Below are 19,306 nucleotides of genomic sequence, written 5' to 3'. Positions count from 1 at the left end.
ACAGGTAGTGATGCTCCCATGGATCAGCTGCCCTTGTCCTTTGTGATGGGGGTCACAGATCTGGGAGGTGGTGTCAGAGCACGTAAGTGAAGTACCTGGTGTGCTTTTTGCAGATGGTACACACAGCAGCCCCAGCTTGCTGGTAGTGGAGGGAATGGATGTTTTGGCTGGTGGATTGGAGGCTGATTAAGTGGATGGTTTTGAGCTGGAGGGTGTCAAGCTTCTTGACTGTTGCTGAAACTGCACTCATCCAGGCATGTTGTCAGTATGCCATCACACCCTGATAGGTGTCTTTAGATAGTGAAATGGACAATAATGACTCCCAGGCAGTTGATGGTGGAGAATTTGGTCATGGTGGCAACATTCTTCATCAAGGATAGGTTAAATTCTCTTGTTCCTGATGGTCATGTGCAAATGAATTTAGTACTAGTCCTTGCTTCATTTGCTGAGTCGAGAATGGAATTGAACATTGTGCAATCATCAGAGAATGTCCCCACTTCTGACCTTGTGTTGGATGGAAGGTCGTCAAAGAAGTAGATGAAAATGGGTGAGTCTCGTTCACTGGCCTGATGTCTGGAAGTTGAGATGATTTCTCTTCAACAACCACAATCATCTCTATTTGAGGATTACTCCAACAATTAGAGTGTTTTCCTCTTGATATATATTGAATTCCGTTTTATTTGGGCACCTTGATACCACGCTTCGTCCACTGCTGCCTTGATATTGTGGGGAGTCACTGTCACTTCACCTGTGGAATTCATCTCTTGAATCCATGTTTGGATGAAGGCTCTGATGAAATCTAGTGCTGAGTGCTCCTGGCGAGACCCCCACTGGCATTGGTGATCAGGTTATTTGTAAATCCCACTTTCTGGCACTGTTGATGACACTTTCCATCACATTGCTGATGATTGAGAGGAAATTGAATGAACAATAATTAGCCAAATTGGACTTTTCCTGTTTTTTGAGGACAGGACATACCAAGTCAAATTTTCACATTGTCGGGCTGTGGCTCTGCTGGACCAGCTTTTCTGGAGGCACAACAAGATGTTTCTTTCTAAATGTGCGATGTTCTCTGATCTCTGAGCCTTTGCTTTGTCCACTGCTCTCAGCCATTTATAGACATCACATGAAGTGAATCACGGTGCAGACCTTGAGAGGAAGCCAAGATGAATCCATCTAACCAATTTGTAATTTCTTTGAATAAGATTTGTACCAATTTGAGCCTGTGTTTTTAAAGATTGGGTAGTGCTGCTCACAATTCATTTCATGTTAAATGCTTCAAGTTGACTGAGAAAGTTTTCATCTATTATTTTGGTACAATTCAAACAAAGTTGTATTGGGCAGATTACTTAATCCACCTGGACTTTCCTCTTTTGTATTTCAATTGATCCACCACTCCTTTTCACTACAGTTGATTCATGCCACATCTGGTTGTTCAAGTGCCAAGTAGTCACTGTGCAAACACTTCAAGGTTGTGGGAGGTGAAACATTCTGGAGTGTGTTTATATTTTCTTGCAGGTTGTTTAAGAACAGCAATGACAAATATTTGGGAGTATCCCAACTTGGAATGCAGCAGGGTAGGAAAAATTAATATCAATTATTTAAAAGGCTTTGAGCAAAAAGGAAGTCTATGTTTAACTAGAGATGTGTTCAGAACTTAATACTTAGTCATTAATAATCTGCTCTGAAATCTATACCACTACCAAATGTACTACATTAACTTTTTTTTATTATATACCAAAACATGTTCAGACTAAATATATAAATCATTCTTGGATAGATTGAAACTGCACTTGCTATCATGGTAGCTTGTAGTAGAGAAATTGTTAAATTCTTTTACAGTGCCCTGTGCTGCAAGAAATGTTATGTCAAAACATTTTTGATAGACAAAAAGCATATTGAAGTCTTCAAGATATCATGTTGGTCAAATATGAATACAAATGAGTTTGTATTTAAAACTGAGTAGATTCAATTGGGTGCATATCTGACATTACTAATGTCAGGTTTTCATTCCAATTCTTGCAGTGTCCTCCAATAAATCTGTTAGTCCTGTTAAAAGCAGCACGTGTAGTAGTTTCCCCTCCATTCTGGACTGGTGCAACAAATTGTTCCAACTTAAAACTTTGTTCTGCGTGTGCAGAGAGATGTTTTAATTCAAAGAGCTGTTTGCTTCAAAGCCATCATGCATCAATTATTACTTTTATCAGTACAAAGTTTTATTAATAGTTTTGTCTATGTCATCCATCCTCTATATTTCATATGCCCCATAGATTTTACCCTCATTTTGCCACAATTTCTAATTGCTGTTCCACATCTTCATCAAATAGCTTACCTACTGTCGGGCCTGTGACTTGGCACCTCTTTCTAGATGATGCATTCGATTGACTTTTCCCGTCTGTTCGCTGGTACTTCCTGTTCTGTGTCCCATATCTGATACTCCTCCGCTTACATAAAATTTATACCTTCACCAACTGACCTTTCCAAATTAACAATTAAATATTTAAAACTGTCAGAGTTTGCAGCTTTATGGACATCAGCTGTGATCTATAACATTTTACTCACATTGATCTTCTCCATGGTGTTTTTGGGGTGAGAGAGGGGTGCAGTTCTCTTTTATCATTTGATAGAGAAATAAGCTATTTTGCCATTAGCCTACCTCAGCGTGGTTCCTGCAAAGCTTGCTATCCCAGTTCAGCCTTTTTGTTTTGTTACTTGTTTCTCCAACAGAGAACTTCTGCTTAAAAGCAGGATCTGCCAGCTTTTAAGTACTCCTTACAAATAACCCACCCACCTCGTCAGCCACCTGTGAAAGAGTCTGTGGTTCCCACATTTCCACCTAGGAACCCAGTGCCTTCCTATTGAAGAAGACAACTGGGCAGGAGCTTGGCTCATGAGTGCAGGCTAAACTGAAGCTTTCCGCTCAAGGGAAAGATGGGCCTCTGGACACCTGCGCTAAGCCAGTGCATTCCTCATTGAGTTCAGTGGAGCAGAATGGGCTTCCTCAGATTGCCTGCTGAACCAGGTGGTACAAGAACAGAAGACTCATTGAAATGAATCAGGGAAGGGTAATTACACCTTTTGATGTTACTCAGTTTAAATTTATTTAATTATTTTAACTGAGTGTTTTAATTCTTTAAAATTTTTCTTTAAATATTTTTATCAATAGTTCTGAAGTGTTTTTGAATGCTTGAATGTCAAAGACACTCACAACATTTGATCTCCCTGTTGGCTTCGAGAGCTGGTAAGCCACTGCCAAGGCATTGCTGGCTGTTAAAGCCATTGTGAGAGTGCAGCCAGCCCCTTGGACTCAGAAAGGCCTAGCAATAAGATTTCATGTTAGCATTTCCACATGTTTACCATTGTAATGGGTTGTTGATGAACCAAGTAAATCACTCAATTTCAAAGAAGATAATCTGCCATTTCTCTGATTTGAATTTCTGAATAACAAACATGGAATCTTGGGCTACAAACAACATCATGTTTAAACACAAGATGCTTTCTGCATAAAATCTCTACTAGAAGGTTTCAGCCTTGGTCTCTCCCTAGAGCTGAAGATTGAATTTCATATATTTTTCATGGTGCTAGTTAGCTACAGGTGAAACCTACGCATTAAGCTTATGCAGACTTCAGTTTTCTGGGATATTTTTGCAAAATGTTACTTCAAATATAATTTATTTGGCTGTAATAAAAATCATTAACAGGAAAACTAGAGATTCTAGTTTAAATTATTCCAAAGCAATCTTGCCCTGCCTGGTCAACTTCATTCTTCATAAGGTCATCTAAAGCTCTGCTTGCATCTTGACTCACATTAATTCACTCATCACCCCAAGGTTTTCTGTCTGGCTTTGGTATCTGCTTAAGCAATGTCTCATTTTAAAATACTCATTCTTGTTTTCACGTCCCTTCATGGTTTGCCCCTCCTTATCTTTGCTGTTTCCTTTCTTCAGGAATGCCTTTACTCCAATACCAACCTCTTGGTCAGCAATGAACTTAATCAGTCCCTCTGTGTTGGTAGTTATCCTTTTAGTTATCAAAGCCATAAGCTCTGGAATAACACAAAAGCCAAGAAAATGGAAGCCTCTCAAGCTTTCCCTGCCATTCAATATGGCCGTTTTTCCTGAGGTCTCGACTCCTTTACCAGGAGTTGACAGCTTTGAAAGATGGATCTTTCAAAAATTTATATACCTCATCTTTGAATACCTCCAATGTTCTAGCCTCCACAATGCTCCAGAGTAAATTCCAGAGATTCACTACCCTCTGTCAGGAGAAATTCCAAGCACCTCAGTTTTAAATGGCCATCGTATTGTAACTATATCCCCTTGTTCAAGGCACTTCTGCTAGTGGGAACATTTCAGCATCTATCCTGTTTAAGATCAACCCTCATTCTTCTAAATTCCAAAGAGTACAGATCCAACTTTTGCTATTCATGCTAGGTCAACCCTCTCACCCCAGGAATTAGCTGAGTGAATCTCTTTTGTACTGCCTCCAACGGCAGAATACCCACGTCTTAAGTCTCCACCCCTTAACCTCTTTCCTTCTCAAATACACTTCTTAAAAACTGTCTCTTTGGCCAAGCATTTGGTCATCCATTCCAATATCTCACACAGCTTGGTATTAAACTTCGTTTTATAATGCTTTTGTGAACTGCCTTGGGACAGATTGCTACGTTAGAGGGAGCTGTAGAATGAAAAGTTGTTAATAAATTGCAAAAGCTTTATTTGGGTTTTTTATTCCCTCATTGTCATACTCTTTCTCCACAGGAGTGATGAAATTATTGCTATTAGATATTTTATAACATATTAAAACACTAAGCTGAAAAACCAATCCTTTTCTGACTCAAGTTATATTACATCAGATATAGATATGGAAATGGAGAGGCTATATTGTCAGATTACAGATTTTTTGAAACGTAATGATCAGCACTTTTAATCTAATGTTACTGCCTAATTGTATATTCTATTACCTTCTTTCCTTCCTCCGCCACCCCACCCCACTCTTGGCATGGTTAGCTGTGTCTTAACTGTTGAAATTTCTTCTTGCAAAGCTCAGGAATTCTATGCCCCAGTGGGTGGTGGAAGCTGGATTATTAGAAGCATTTAAAGTGGAGGTGGATAAATATTTGATAGGTCAAGAAATAGAGGGGTATGGAAAAATGGCACAGCATTTGAGGCCAGCATAGATCAGCTATGGTCCTATTAACTGGCGGGGCAGCTCGAAGGGCCTGATGTCCCACTGCTGCTCCTATTTTCTCGTGTTCTTGTGTCAGTGCAGAGCCCATTCATTTACGTGTGGGAAGCTGAACAAAGAGTTGCAATTCCTGTACTGAATGCAAATACTGTCATCTTTGTGCATGGAGCCAGCACTAAGTGATTAATGGAAAGGAAAGCACTGTGCAAAGCTTACAATAGCAAAGTTTTTATTCTAAAAATACAAGCTTTACTGGCAGCATCTTATGAATTTTTATTGAGTTTGTTGCTTTGAAGGAAAATTACCTCCTGTGCATTGATAATATTTAAACTATCCAAAGGCTGACTTTAAAGAAATCTAAATGTTGGAAATCTGAAATAAAACAATGCTGGTATAAGACAGGCTACTGAATACCTATAAAGGAAAGAAATCCGTTTACATTTTACATTTGTACCTTTTATCAGAACAATCTTTAATTCTGATGTATAGTTCACACTCAAACTGTCTCAAACTGTCTGCTATGGAGAGGTAAGAGGGACGAGAGTGCATGTTTCCAGGGCTGCCACAAGAGTCGGGGTGGAAATTCATCTTTGGGTGCATGCACTAAACTTGTGCTAGAGGACCACCCAGCTATGTTGCTCCTCCATAAGACATAGGAGCAGAATTAAGCCATTCAGCCCATCGAGTTTGCTCTGCCATTCAATCATGCCTGATTTATTTTTCCCTCTCAACCCTATTTTCCTACCTTCTCCCCATAAGTTTTGATGCCCTTACTAATCAAGAACCTATCAACCTCCACTTTAAATATACCCAATGACTTGGCCTCCACAGCCGTCTGTGGCAATGAATTCCACAGGTTCACCACCCTCTGGCGAAAGAAATTCCTCCTCATCTCTGTTCTAGAGGAATGTCCTTCTATTCTGAGGCTGTGCCCTCTGGTCCTAGACTCTCCCACTACTGGAAACATCCTCTCCATGTCCACTCTAGGCCTTTCAATATTTGGTAGGTTTCAATGAGATCCCCCTCATCCTTTGGTGAGTACAGCCCCAGAGCCATCAAACGCTCCTCATGCATTAACTCTTTCATTCTCATGATCAATCTTGTATACCTCCTCTGGACCCTCTCCAATGCCAGCACATCCTTCCTTAGATATGGGGCCCAAAACTGCTCATAATATTCCAAATGTGGTCTGACCAATGCCTTATAAAACCTCAGCATTACATCCTCTACCACATTTACTTTCGTTGAAGTCAATGGAGCTGAATGTCAAGCGGATGTATAACAGGCTGATACCCTGACATCCGTTTAGAGCTAAAACTGGAATCTCATTAATCTTGGTGGAGACCAGTGGAATTTACAAAATGATGCTGGTTTCATCCTGTGCTGTCAAGCCTACATTCCTTTCCTCCTCCTCCTGACTGTTACATTCAATCTACAGTCTTTGCTCCTCTTTGCTAAACCTATCTCCCTGCCCCCCACTAAAAATGTACTCTACCATACCAGCAGTCCCAGCAGTTATTTAAATAAATATGGATACATGATATTTGTTGTGTTTACTCTGGGTGCAATGGTCTTTGGTCTTTCTCATTGAAAGTTTTCTTTAAATTAACTGCACTGTATTTCTTAGTGTTTACTTACAGCATTGTATCTGAGATCGATAATATGTCGAAAATAACAGTGATCATATCCACAATGTCCTTGCCTTGCAAGGTATGGATTTTTAATTAATTCCATTTAATCAGAACCTCGCTTGCTTCTAGTTTTAACACTTCATCCTTTGTACAATTTATTCTATTATGAAGATATTTTAATTTTCCTATTAAAATTACAGTAATTCTATCCCAGAAGGGTGCCACTCAGGGAGAAGGTTAGGTGGTATAAGAAAGATTCATCTGGGTTGCCAAATACTAATAATATCTGTTGTGGGTACTCATAGAAGTAGAAGCCAAGAAAAAAAATAGCCTTTTATATGATGGGAAGTAGATACAGAGGAGGTGTGAGGAAAGACTTCTTTACGCAGATTGGTTATGATCCAATACTCAGTTTGTAAGGTTGAGGGAAAGAATCAATTGGAGTTTTGAAAGGAAATTAGATATTTAAGGAAAATGAATGAGATACCTTTTAAAGGAAAGAATAGAGGAATGGGGCTGACAATATTGTCCTATCAAGAGCTGATAGGCTGAATGGCTTCGATAATTATTCTATGTTCAGCAGAACTTGTGTGGAGATAAGTGGCTTTTAGAAAAGTAATTGCATTTGTATGCAGCAAAGTAATGATTGTGTTGCTCAACTTGCAACCCAGAGATGTGGGTCACTGATCTAGAGAGTTCAAATGAATGAAAGCTCAGATTCCAACACTAACAGTTTTAGAATTTAAGTCAGTTTTTGGAAGTGTGGAGATAAAAACCTAATATAGTCAGTGGAGATTATAATGAAGTTATTGATACAATGTGGTGCTTATCATCGCTTATCAGTATTCCAAACTCCCTGAAATTTTACCTGAGTGGTTCCCACTTACTGCTGGTATCCATCTACCAAAGTAACCTACTCAGTTCTTTTCAGATTTTCCTTTCAGCTGGAGTTGCCATTGATTGTAAGCAGTTATGTACATAATGCTCCAAACAAAGCTGGTACAAGTGAAAGTACTGTGGTCTCTGGAAGTGTTGGGTCGATGCTAAACAGCTATCAAATAGCAATCCTTCTTAATTCCAGGAAAGAGCATCCTAAGCCAGAGGAACTGAATTAGGTCATCAACAAGCATGGTGTCAGAGGTGGATGAGGCTTAAGGAAGGTCTTATATTATTTAAAGTTTTCATCAGGTACTACAATCCAGAAATAAATGGAATATTTAAGTGTAATACTTAAGACATTACAAGAGGCTAGTAAGAAATTGACAAAATGACCAGCAGGGATTACTCTGAAGTTGATACACTTGACTGCCCATGGACAGGGATATTTTGTGTTTTGGTGATTATCCATAACAGCGATCATGCCCATCCCCAATTGTCCCCTGAACAGAGGAGGTAGTTAAGAGTTGATCACAAATGTGGGTATGGAGTCACATATGAATGTCCAGATTTCTTTTTGGAAGGACAGTAATGAACTGGATGGAGGTTTTTTTAAAACAATCTGGTGGTTTCATAGTTATTTAAATATTCAAATTATTTATTTATAGCAAACGCTGATAATTCACTCTAAATATTTAGAAATCCCAATGGTTCAGTGTTTGGCTCACCAGATGATGTTTGCTGCTCTCCTTAACTCACTGGGACCCAGTTCCTGTGCTCCCTTTAAACTTACTGGGATCACTGCAAAATTTATTATAATAATATGTGACACATTTAAAAAATAGTATATTGAAAGTGCGTTTGGACATTAATTGTAATAACATTCAATAGTCGAGAAAATCTGCTAGTCCGTTTCCACCAAAGTCTTGACCTTGCAGGATATTTCGGAGTCTTACGATAAATGGATTTAAATTCCCAGCTGCTGGAGAAGTCTTTGAACTCCTGTGCCTGGATCGATGGTCCAAAACTTGGGCCGTGAGTCCAGCAACTTAACCACTACTATATTGCTCCTTAACTATAGTAACTGGGCACACCTTGAGGAACAGGATGGATTTCCCACCAGCTCTATTTAAAGGAATCATTATCTATTTTTATGTTAGTTGTTTGTTGATTTCTGCTGTCTATTGCTATGATTGTTGCAGATTTTTTTTCAGATTATTTAAAATTCCTGGTCTATTGGAAGTGGCACACTAAATTCTGAAGACTTTATCCTGACTTCAAGGTTTCTGCAGAAGCTCGTTGCTCCTATACATGAATTTATTTGTTGCCATTTGCCATGAAGTGCAAAGGGCACACAGAGGACACACAGCAAGAAGAGGAAGGAAGAGAGGGAGAGCAGCTCTCAGCATGATGCTGAACTAATAGGCAGCAAGGAACAATGTAATTTGTGCTTCACTAAAATCATCCTCACTGAAATCTGCCACCTTATGTAGCCACAAACTCCAACCTCGGTACACCAGGTATAGCTTTGCCAGCGGCTCATAACGTGACTGGCAATTTGTTTATGTGTTAGTCTCATTATCTGGAACTGGAAATATTTGCAACACCATTTTGTTGTTCACTGTTGTGTAAGGAAGATTACTATTATTCTCATTCAAAGAGAACAGACAATGTTTCATTCTATTTTTGCTCGAAAGTAGTAGATGGAGCAAACAAGCAACTGTGCTGGAATTGCAAGCTTCCCTATAATGCAAGGTGCCAGAGCATGCACAGACATCACTGCAGGGTTCCACATGTTAACACTGATACGCACTGCTCCAATCCTCAGAGTCTGGCTGTTGTGTGATCATACACAGTGCATTAAGCATTATATCTTGCAGTCATGTTCTGTGGTAATCCTCTGTGCCAATTATATTGAACCATGATGAACATGCTTGCCGGATCAGAATCATTGTCACCTAACATCATCACTTACTTTGGTCTTTGTGTGCTTTAAACATTGAAAGCCACAGTGCCATACAAAATGTGATAAATCAGAACACTAGCAATACTTCTGTGCCCAGGCTGTACCAGAGAAGGCCTATAGCACTTGGCAGAACATGTGACAGGAATCACTGTGGTCTGCTATCTACAACATAATCCTGCCATCATGATGGCATGGCACTGCACAGATACCAACTAAATGGTGAGGAGTAGAAGGGAAGTGAAACCTAGATTGCCTCTCTGTCTGCAAATATCACAACTATACCTGTAGCTGCAATCCCAACTGTCCCAGACCTTCTGTCAGTGACCATCACATTGTCAATATGGCAATAAATTAAAAAGTCAACATAAAAATAAATATTCCTGAACAAATTAATGAAGCAAAATATACCACCTTGCATAGAAGTATGCACTTCCTACTACCTTTATCCATTCATTTAGTAGCCATCTTCCTAACCTCAACCCTGAGCTCCTTTGAGTACTGGTATTCATAGCCAAGAAGGCAACAGACTGAGTCTTTGCTTCAGCACCCAGTTGTCTTGTGGCACCAACATGATTTGGAATGTAACCTAAGACATAAGTGATTAAAAGCTGTATTATGGTTGGCTCCAAAAGTGTACAAGTGGAATTATCCACCACTTGAATACCAGGAAGGATGGGCTCCAAGCTCTTCACAAAGCCTTTTGAAATTGGTGACAAACTCTTCCGTGCTCCTTGACATTGGAAGTCAATCTGGGAGGATTTCTAATGCATTATATTTCATTGTGCATACTGGGATTGGTGCTGGGCATCAATTTTTTAGAACTTATCTAAATTTCTTGTACAAAGGCATCAAAGTTGCTATTGCTAGATTTGTCTTTGACACAAAAATAAATAGAAGAGTAAGTAGTGAAGAGGATGTAAGGAGGCTAAAAAGAGACATAGATAGGTGAAAGAAGTGGGTAAAGATCTGGCAAATGGAATATAATGTGGGAAAATACATTTTTAAATTTTTCCTGCCAAAAAAACATAGAAGTATATTATCTAAGTAGTGAGAGATTGCAGAGCTCTGAGATGCAGAGAGATCTGAGTGTCCTAGTGCATGATTTGCAAGCGGCTGCTTTGAGGGTCCATCAAGTAAGTAGGAGAGCTAACAAAATGTTGGGAGCGTTAAATACAAGGAAGAAGATTATGCTCTGGTTACGTAGGGCATTGGTGAGACCACATTTGGAGTACAGTATACAGTATTGGTCTTCTTATTTAAGGAAGGATCTTAATGATGAGGTTCAGAGAAGATTTAACTGGAATGGCCTTGTCTTATAAGGAAAGATTGGGCAGACTAGGCTTGTATCTGCTGAAATTTAGAAGAATGAAAGAGGACTTGTTTGAAATATTTAAGATCCTGGAAGGTCTTGATGGGGTGGATGTGGAGAAGATGTTTCCTCTTCTGAGAGAATCTGGAATTAGAGGTCACTGCTTAAAAATAGTGGTTGCACACTTAATACAGAGGCAAGGTGATTTTTTTCTCTCTCAGATCATTGAGATTTGGAGATCTCTTCTTCAAAAGGTGGTGCAAGCAGAATCTTTGAGTATTTTTAAAGTAGAGGTAGATCAGCAAGGGGGTGAAAGGTTAACTTGGGGAGATGGGAATACAGAGGTAAGGTTATATTCAGATCAGGTGAAGGTTATGGGTAAGGCTGTGGTGAGCAGATTGGGGAAAATAAAGTACACACACTTGCATCATTATGAACAGATTATGTGATGAGGGGAAAATTTGATATGAGATGGAGATTTATTGTAAGGATACTGTCACCTTCTACTTCTTCAGTTCCACTGCTGGCCACGGCCTCAGCAGGAATTGCTCAGATGATAGCAAAAACTGTCTCATCCACCTCCAGCTTGCACCTGCTCTCCTCTAGTTAACTACTGCTGCATCTGATTATGCAGACCTTGATCAACAAGAGAAAGAGAAATGTGTTAGTGAAGTGCTGTATGTTTTGTTGAACAGTTAGCTGTGTGTAAGCTTTGAGATGTGATAGGAGGCTTGTAGCAATGTTAAATGTTTGGTTAATGTGTATCTATGAATACTTTGTGCATGGCCTGATTGATAAAGGTTGTCAGGAAGTAAGTTGTGCAGATGTATTGCATTGGGCAGTGTTTGAGGCTAGTAGCACATACAATGTAATACAGCATTTGAAGATACCTTAACTGACCTTATTCATATGTGAAGCTGTTGAACTTCTTGCAACATTACATCTGGTCCTCATGGCTTGACTCCTGATGTTCATTGTCATGGTTATCTATTCCCATTGTCTTAGAGACTTTGCCCGAAATACCTTATGGTTTCTTGCTGGTTAGGGCACATCACTGCTCACCTTAATCTACTTCACTAAGGCATCTGGTGCAGAGTTCATACTGCTCACAATATAACCTCCCAGCCACTCACCTCCCCAGGTGCATGCTTTGAGCGCACAATAATTAATTTGACTGCATGCAGCAATTGTGTAATTTGGTTGACAACATGTAGTTGACATGCTGCCTGCATTGGAAGCAACATGTGCGGGTTTTTCACTTATCACAATGCTGCCATTTATTTTTGAAGGCAATCTAATTTGATCCCCATTATCTTCATGATTGTAAACATCTTTATAAATCTTGAAATCATCACAATAACAAGCATCCATCTGAACAATAGAAATTAAGTTGATCATAAATTGAAGACGAAGACACAGACAACAATGAACCTTTTTTGGGTATCATTCTTATTTATTAAGTTTTGCATCAGATTGCCAGTTCCCAAGAAAATAAAGTTTCATTACAGCACAGTAGTATGACTATCAACTGGGTCACACTTTAAGGAAAAATAGACAGTCAAAATTTAGGTTTTAACTGATTCGTTTGATCATTTCTTTCCTGAACTGCATAAATTGTGTACACTAAAGAATGACAAAAAGAAATTCTGATTTTCTTTCATCACCTGCATTGTTTTTCTAAAAAAAGTAGCAATAAATTCAACTGGAACAAGTGATTAATTTAAGACTATCTGCAGACACAATTAAAATAACATGATTTTGTGTGTCATATTAAAGTCAAAAGGAAATATTGCACAACCATTTCATTGGAAAAGTTTTATGCCATAAAATACTTGAATTGTAGATTAATTATAGCAAATCTCTTCAAATATAACATAATTGGTGCATTGCACAATATTCACTCCTGCTCCCACTGTATGGTACAATCATTGGTCAGAAATTAGTTTCAGGAAGTGTAGGAGGAAGTTCTTGGGAGCAGATGCATGTCCTGAATCAGATTTTTGAAACATAATCAAGCTGCAAACAGCATTTTGGAACAGAATGAGTCTACCATCAGGATGGTGGAGTGGAAATAGCTTCACAAGAAGAAACATAGAACACTACAGCACAGTACAGACCCTTCAGCCCACAATGTCACACGCACCCACCACCCTCTGTGTAAAAAACTTACCCCTGACATCCCCCTTATACCTTCATCCAATCACCTTAAAATGATGTCCCGTTTTGTTAGCCATTGTTGCCCTGGGAAAAAGTCTCTGACTGTCCACTCGATCTATGCCTCCTATCATCTTGTACACCTCTATCAAGTCACCTCTCATCCTCCTTCTCTCCAAAGAGAAAAGCCCTAGCTTGCTCAACCTATCCTCATAAGACAACCTATCCTCAACTTATCCTCATAACAAAATTCAGTGAAGCAAGATTGTAAACATTATATTCATCTACTGTTTGTCATCAACATTTTTTTTCTCTGCACAACTTTAAACTCCTGTATCTAATAATGGAACTCTCAGCAATTTCTGTTTCCAAAACATCTACGGTTCCTCTTTGTTAACAGCCCCATTTCTGAATATGGATAAGGTGAATTGCTTTTAACCCTAGCACAACATTTTAGTTCTTACTCTGTCTGGTTTGCATCCGAACAATTTACAGATTTTAAATACTACTACTGCACAACTTAATATTTCAGAATATGTTTACTATTTGACCTAAATGAGCACTGAACTTCTGGTTTCCAGGGTTATCCAGTCATGTTGCTCTTTAAATATGTCATTTCACTTTAAATTTAAAACAAAAATGAAATCTGCCTTACTTAAATTACATTGACAGCCACATTTGAAGTTTTAACTGCAGGGTCTACATTTGATAATGAAATTATCTTTCTAATGAGCTACAGAAGGTTTAGTACTAAGATTTTAATTTATCACAGTATTTGTATCGGTATCAAATAATGTCCACAATAAAGAAACATTAATCAGCAGTGATCATGTTACCCTGAATTAAAATGGCAGATGGACAAACAACTATATTTTTAACATAGTGACAGCAATTGAGCTGGTGTGCATAGATCAATCTCTGTTATCTTATTGTGTGTGTAAAAAAATATTTTAGCACCTCATTAGCAGAGTAGCAAACTGATGCCAAGTAAACAGTGTTTAGTCCCATGTTGTTTCTTTTGTCTACATAAATTATGAATTTTAGACATCAACATTAATTTAATTGTTTAAAATCATGCAATATAATTTTACCGCACGAACTGCATTGTGTTTGCAAATAAGTGTCATACACTGTGGAAATTTTTTTAATAATCTATAAGATTCCTTAATAGAGCTATTAAAGATTGAATTCTGTTGCCTTGCATAAGATGAATACTGTACAAAATGGAAATGTATTATGAATATAATTGTTTTATATGTCACAGGTTTATTAGCATATACAATGTACAACTCGCAGTACAATTAAATTCAGATAAGAATCATTCTGGAATCACAAAATAAATTATGGGTAAATATGAAGAACATAAGAACTTAAGAAAATAGGAGCAGAAGCAGACATTGGCCCTCAAGTTTGCTCGACTACTCAATATGATCATGGCTGATCTGCCCCAGGCCTCATCTCCTGTGTTAGTTCCACATAACCCCCAATATTTATTTCCTCAAATATTCAATGATTTCATAATTTTCATCTAAAGTACTTTTCCATAAACCTTGAACTCCAATCTAATATTGAACATGGTGTTCTTGTGCTGGAATTAAGACCCGTGACAAGAGAGATCTTCAATTCTTGCTATCAGTGCTGGTTGAGGAGGGCTCAAGAAATTATATGAATGGGTCCACTCTAGATGAGAAATGGGTTACTAAAAGTTCCCTGTGGTTGGCTAAGAGCAACATTAGTGGATGCATAATAGCATATTCTCCATCTATCTGGCTACAAAATAAAAATACAGCAAAGCTAGCTGTGTACAAGATTTAGGAAATAAATATGTAGAAAGGAATAAAATTTACAACACAGGATTCCATGTGGCACATCATTTCATTGCCATTTGAAGAAGAGCTATCCAGCCCAATCCTACCTTCCAACAAAAGAAAAAGAGAAAGAGAGAGAGAGAAAGAAAGAGAGAAAAAGAGAAAGAAAAAGAGGAGAGAGAAAGAGAAAGAAAGAGAGAAAGAGAGAGAGAGAGAGAGAGAAAGAAATAACTTTTATATGCACTTTTTTTATGTGATGAAGGTTCCTGATTCAACCAAGGTTCCAGGCAGTGAGTTCCAGACTTCTACCACCCTCTGTGTGGAAATGTATTTTCATCTCTAATCCTCTGCAATTATTTAAATTTATGCCACTTGATTTTTGACTCCACTGCTAAGAGAAATAAGTCCTAACTATCATCTAGCCCTCTCGTTGTTTTACACACCTCAAGAATGTCTCCTCTCAGCCTCCTGTTCTACACAGAAAACAATCCAAGCCTATCTTACCTTTTGTGATTGCTACCATTTTACAATCTTGGCAACATTCCTGTAAATCTCTGTTGCACTTGCTCCAGTGCAATCAGATCCTTCCTGCAATATAGCAACCAGATCTACACACAGTATCTCAAGTTGTGGTCTAAGTAGTGTCGTATCCACAGCTCGTTAACTTTCAGTATAGCTATAGATAAGGATAGGTATAGGGCTAGCGGGAGGGTTTTAAATTGGAGCAGGGCTAATTATGAAGGCATAAGGCAGGGACTAGGTAGAGTAAACTGGGAACACCTTTTTGCTAGCAGGTCCACGTCGAGCATGTGGGAAGTGTTTAAGGCTCAAATACACAGAGCTCAGGATAGGTATGTCCTGATTAGAAGGAAGGACATGAATGGCAAAATAAGGGAATCTTGGATGTCCAGAGAAGTGATGAACTTAGTCAAGTAGAAAAAGGACAAGTACGTAGAGCTTCGGAAGTTAGGATCAGACAGAGCACGCAAGGATTATAGAGAAGCTAGAAATGAACTCATGAAAGGAATTAGGAAAGCCAGGAGGGGCCATGAAGAGTCCTTAGCAACTAGGATTAAGGAGAATCCAAAGGCATTCTATACTTATGTCAGGAATAACAGGATAATGAGGGAAAGGGTAGGACCACTTAAGGATAAAGAAAGGAACCTATGTTTGGATGCAGAGGATGTGGGTGAAGTTCTGAATGAGTATTTCTCTTCAGTATTTACCCAGGAAAGGGACATGCAGGACGCAGAAATTGGAACTGAGGGCAGAAACATGTTAGGGCATTTATGGTCAAGGAGGAGGTAGTATTAGGTCTCCTAAACAGTATTAAGGTGGATAAGTCCCCAGTACCCATTGGGATATACCCCAGGTTACTGAGGGAGGCGAGAAAGGAAATTGCTGGGGCCTTGACCACTCTCTTTATGTCCTCTTTGACCACGGGTGAGGTCCCGGATGACTGGTAAGTGGCTAATGTTGTTCCTCTATTTAAGAAAGTAACAAGGGAAAATCTGGGGAACTATAGACCAGTGAGTCTCACGTCAGTTGCAGGGAAATTGCTGGAGAAAGTTCTTAGAGATAGGATATACAAGCATCTGGAATCCAATGGCTTGATTCGGGAAACCCAGCATGGCTTTGTGTGGGGCAAGTCGTGTCTTACTAACCTGGTTGAGTATTTTGACAGAGTGACGAGAGAGATTGATGAAGGTAGAGCTGTGGATGTCATCTTTATGGACTTCAGTAAGGCATTTGACAAGGTCCCACATAATCAGTTAACCAAGAAAGTTTGGATACATGGGGTCAGTGCATTACCATCAAGGCAGGGTATATCAGAAACAACACCAGGCATACCAATAACTGAGCTGTCAGCCTTGTGAAATTATAAGACAACATGCAGAAGCAGCATTTTATAGACAGAGGTAATCAATCTCACAACCAACTGATCAAAACAAAACTCTGCAGTATTGTGACATCCAATTGTGAATAGTAACAAGCAATTAAAACATTAACAGGTGGAAAATGTTCCATAAACATTTTCATCCTCTACAATTGTTGAGCCCAACAAGTGAGTGCAAAAGAAAACTCTGAAACATTTCCAGCCATCTTAAGCCAGAAGTGTTAAATAGTTGATCCATCTAGACCACTTCCTGAGATACCTCTCTTCAGAGATCCCTGTATCAGCCAATTCAATTCATTGCAAGTTATATCAAGGTCATTGAGCACAATACAGAAAACGCTGGACAATTGAACAATATTCTGGCTATAATCCTGAAAACTTATACTGTAGAAATAATATGTCATTACTGAAGTTATCCTTGAGATCAAGGCATTTCACTGAGTATGGCATCAAGGCACCTGAGCTAAACTGAAGTCAATGGGAATCGGAGAACTCTTCACTAAGTAGTCTGTGATGATTTCACACTTCTCAGTTCAATTTGCAAGCTCTCAGATAATTATAACATGCCACCTAAACTGGCCAACATCCAGCCTTGGGCTGATGAGTGGCAAGCAGCATTCATGCCACACAGTGTCAGGTCAGGAGAGAGAGTACACCCACCACCCTTGACAATACAATTGTTAAATCTTCCACCATCAATAACTTAGAGGTATAATTTCCAAAAACTCAGCTGGACCATACACATAAACACCAGGGCTGCAAGAACAGGGCAGAGGCTGTGCATTTTGTCCTGAGTGATTCATCTTTTGATTCCTTAAACTTCTCCTCACTTATAAGGAATGTCAGGAGTGTGATGCAATTCTCCCCACTTCCTTGGCTGAATGCAGTTCCAATGATATTCAGGAAACTCAACACCATCTAGAACAAAATAGTCCACTTGATCACCATCCCATTCACCAGTTTAAATATTCATTCTCTCCATCACCAGTACATTGTGGCTGTATTATGTACCACCTATAGGATAGGCTGCAGCAACTCCCAAAGCCCTTCGCAAACCTGCTTTTGCAACATTTCAAAGTAATTCATTCATCCTAACATGTAGCATATGTTCCTTGTTTAGGTTTGTTCTTGACTGCTATAATTTTTTCAGCATTCAGACCAATGATTTGCTGAATTATTTTCATTAATAATTTGGTATTTGCTGGTTGAAAGAGCACCATTTCTGCAAGAAGCAGAATTCTGGAAAATCAACCAGTTGCAGGTTTTTCGTTGGATGTAGCTGACAGCTGTTCTTTCTTGTTCTACTGGTTTATATGCAGGATTATAAACAGTAATGCAGAATTAAAGCCTGTATAGTGTTTACGCCACACAGAACACTGATGTGTAATTTACACATTTTTGCCTAGTAATGTCAGGATGCTGAAATAGCATCTTTCCAGTTTAGTGAAAAGTGCCCAAAGGTATCATGTGAAAAATTTTTTTAGCATTGGAAGTGATGACGTCTTAAGCAGTGGAGTCTACACTTGCAATTTCCCCAGCTGAATAACAGAGCAGAAGCAGCAAGATTTGGATCACATTCATTTAAGGACAACATGAAATTGGATAACCAGGATCAGAGGACAGAAAGTCTCAAAGAATTCAGACTGGTTTTGGGTGAGGGCAATGAACAGGACAGTAAATCACAGTGAGCTTGGTTCCAGAGTAAAGCTAACAAAGGCTGAACAGTTTCCCACTCATCCTGCTGATTAACTCCAATCCAGCTGGGAACATGCTGCAAGTGAGAAGTATAGCAACCAGGAAGATTGGGAAGTGTTGATACAATGACACCGCCTTACTTGATCACAGTCTGCACTAGGATTAGGCTTATGGTGGATCTGGTGATGAGGATCACGGCTTGCATGTCATCGTGAAGCAGACAGTAGATGATGGCAAAGTTTTGAGGACTGCCAAATTTGAAAAGGATGCTCCATAACCTCCCTTGTTCAACAACATTGAAGTGCTTGTGAGGCAAAAGAAGGCCACATATAATGGTTGGTATTGATCCCTACATTTTTCTTGGATCTGTCTTGCAGTGGAGGTTCTATCCTTTGTGTTTCTTGACTGATAGAATCCAAATTGTAACTTTGGGAGGAGCTCTGGCCATTGAAAGGAGTCAGTTCAGAAGGATGATTTTATTCATCCATTTTTTGGGGAGATCTGGGCACTGCTGGCAAGGTCAATAATTACTGCTGACCTCTAATTTCTTTTGAGAAAGTAGTGGCAAACTGCCTTCTTGAATCAAGCAGTCCTTCAAGACTTCAGTATCCCACAATACTGGTGAGTGAGCATTTCCAGAATCTAGGCCCAGCAATAATGAAGGACCTGCAATATAATTTCAAAATAAGTTGGTGTACAGATGGAGGGGAACCTGCAAGTGGTGGTAGTCCCATGCACCTGCTGCCCTTACTCTCCTGGGAGCACAGGTTCCAGGTTTGGGAG

This window comes from Pristis pectinata, chromosome 9 (genome assembly GCF_009764475.1).
Source record: "Pristis pectinata isolate sPriPec2 chromosome 9, sPriPec2.1.pri, whole genome shotgun sequence".
NCBI classification, from domain to species: Eukaryota; Metazoa; Chordata; class Chondrichthyes; order Rhinopristiformes; family Pristidae; genus Pristis; species Pristis pectinata.
This window is presented reverse-complemented; position numbering follows the sequence as displayed.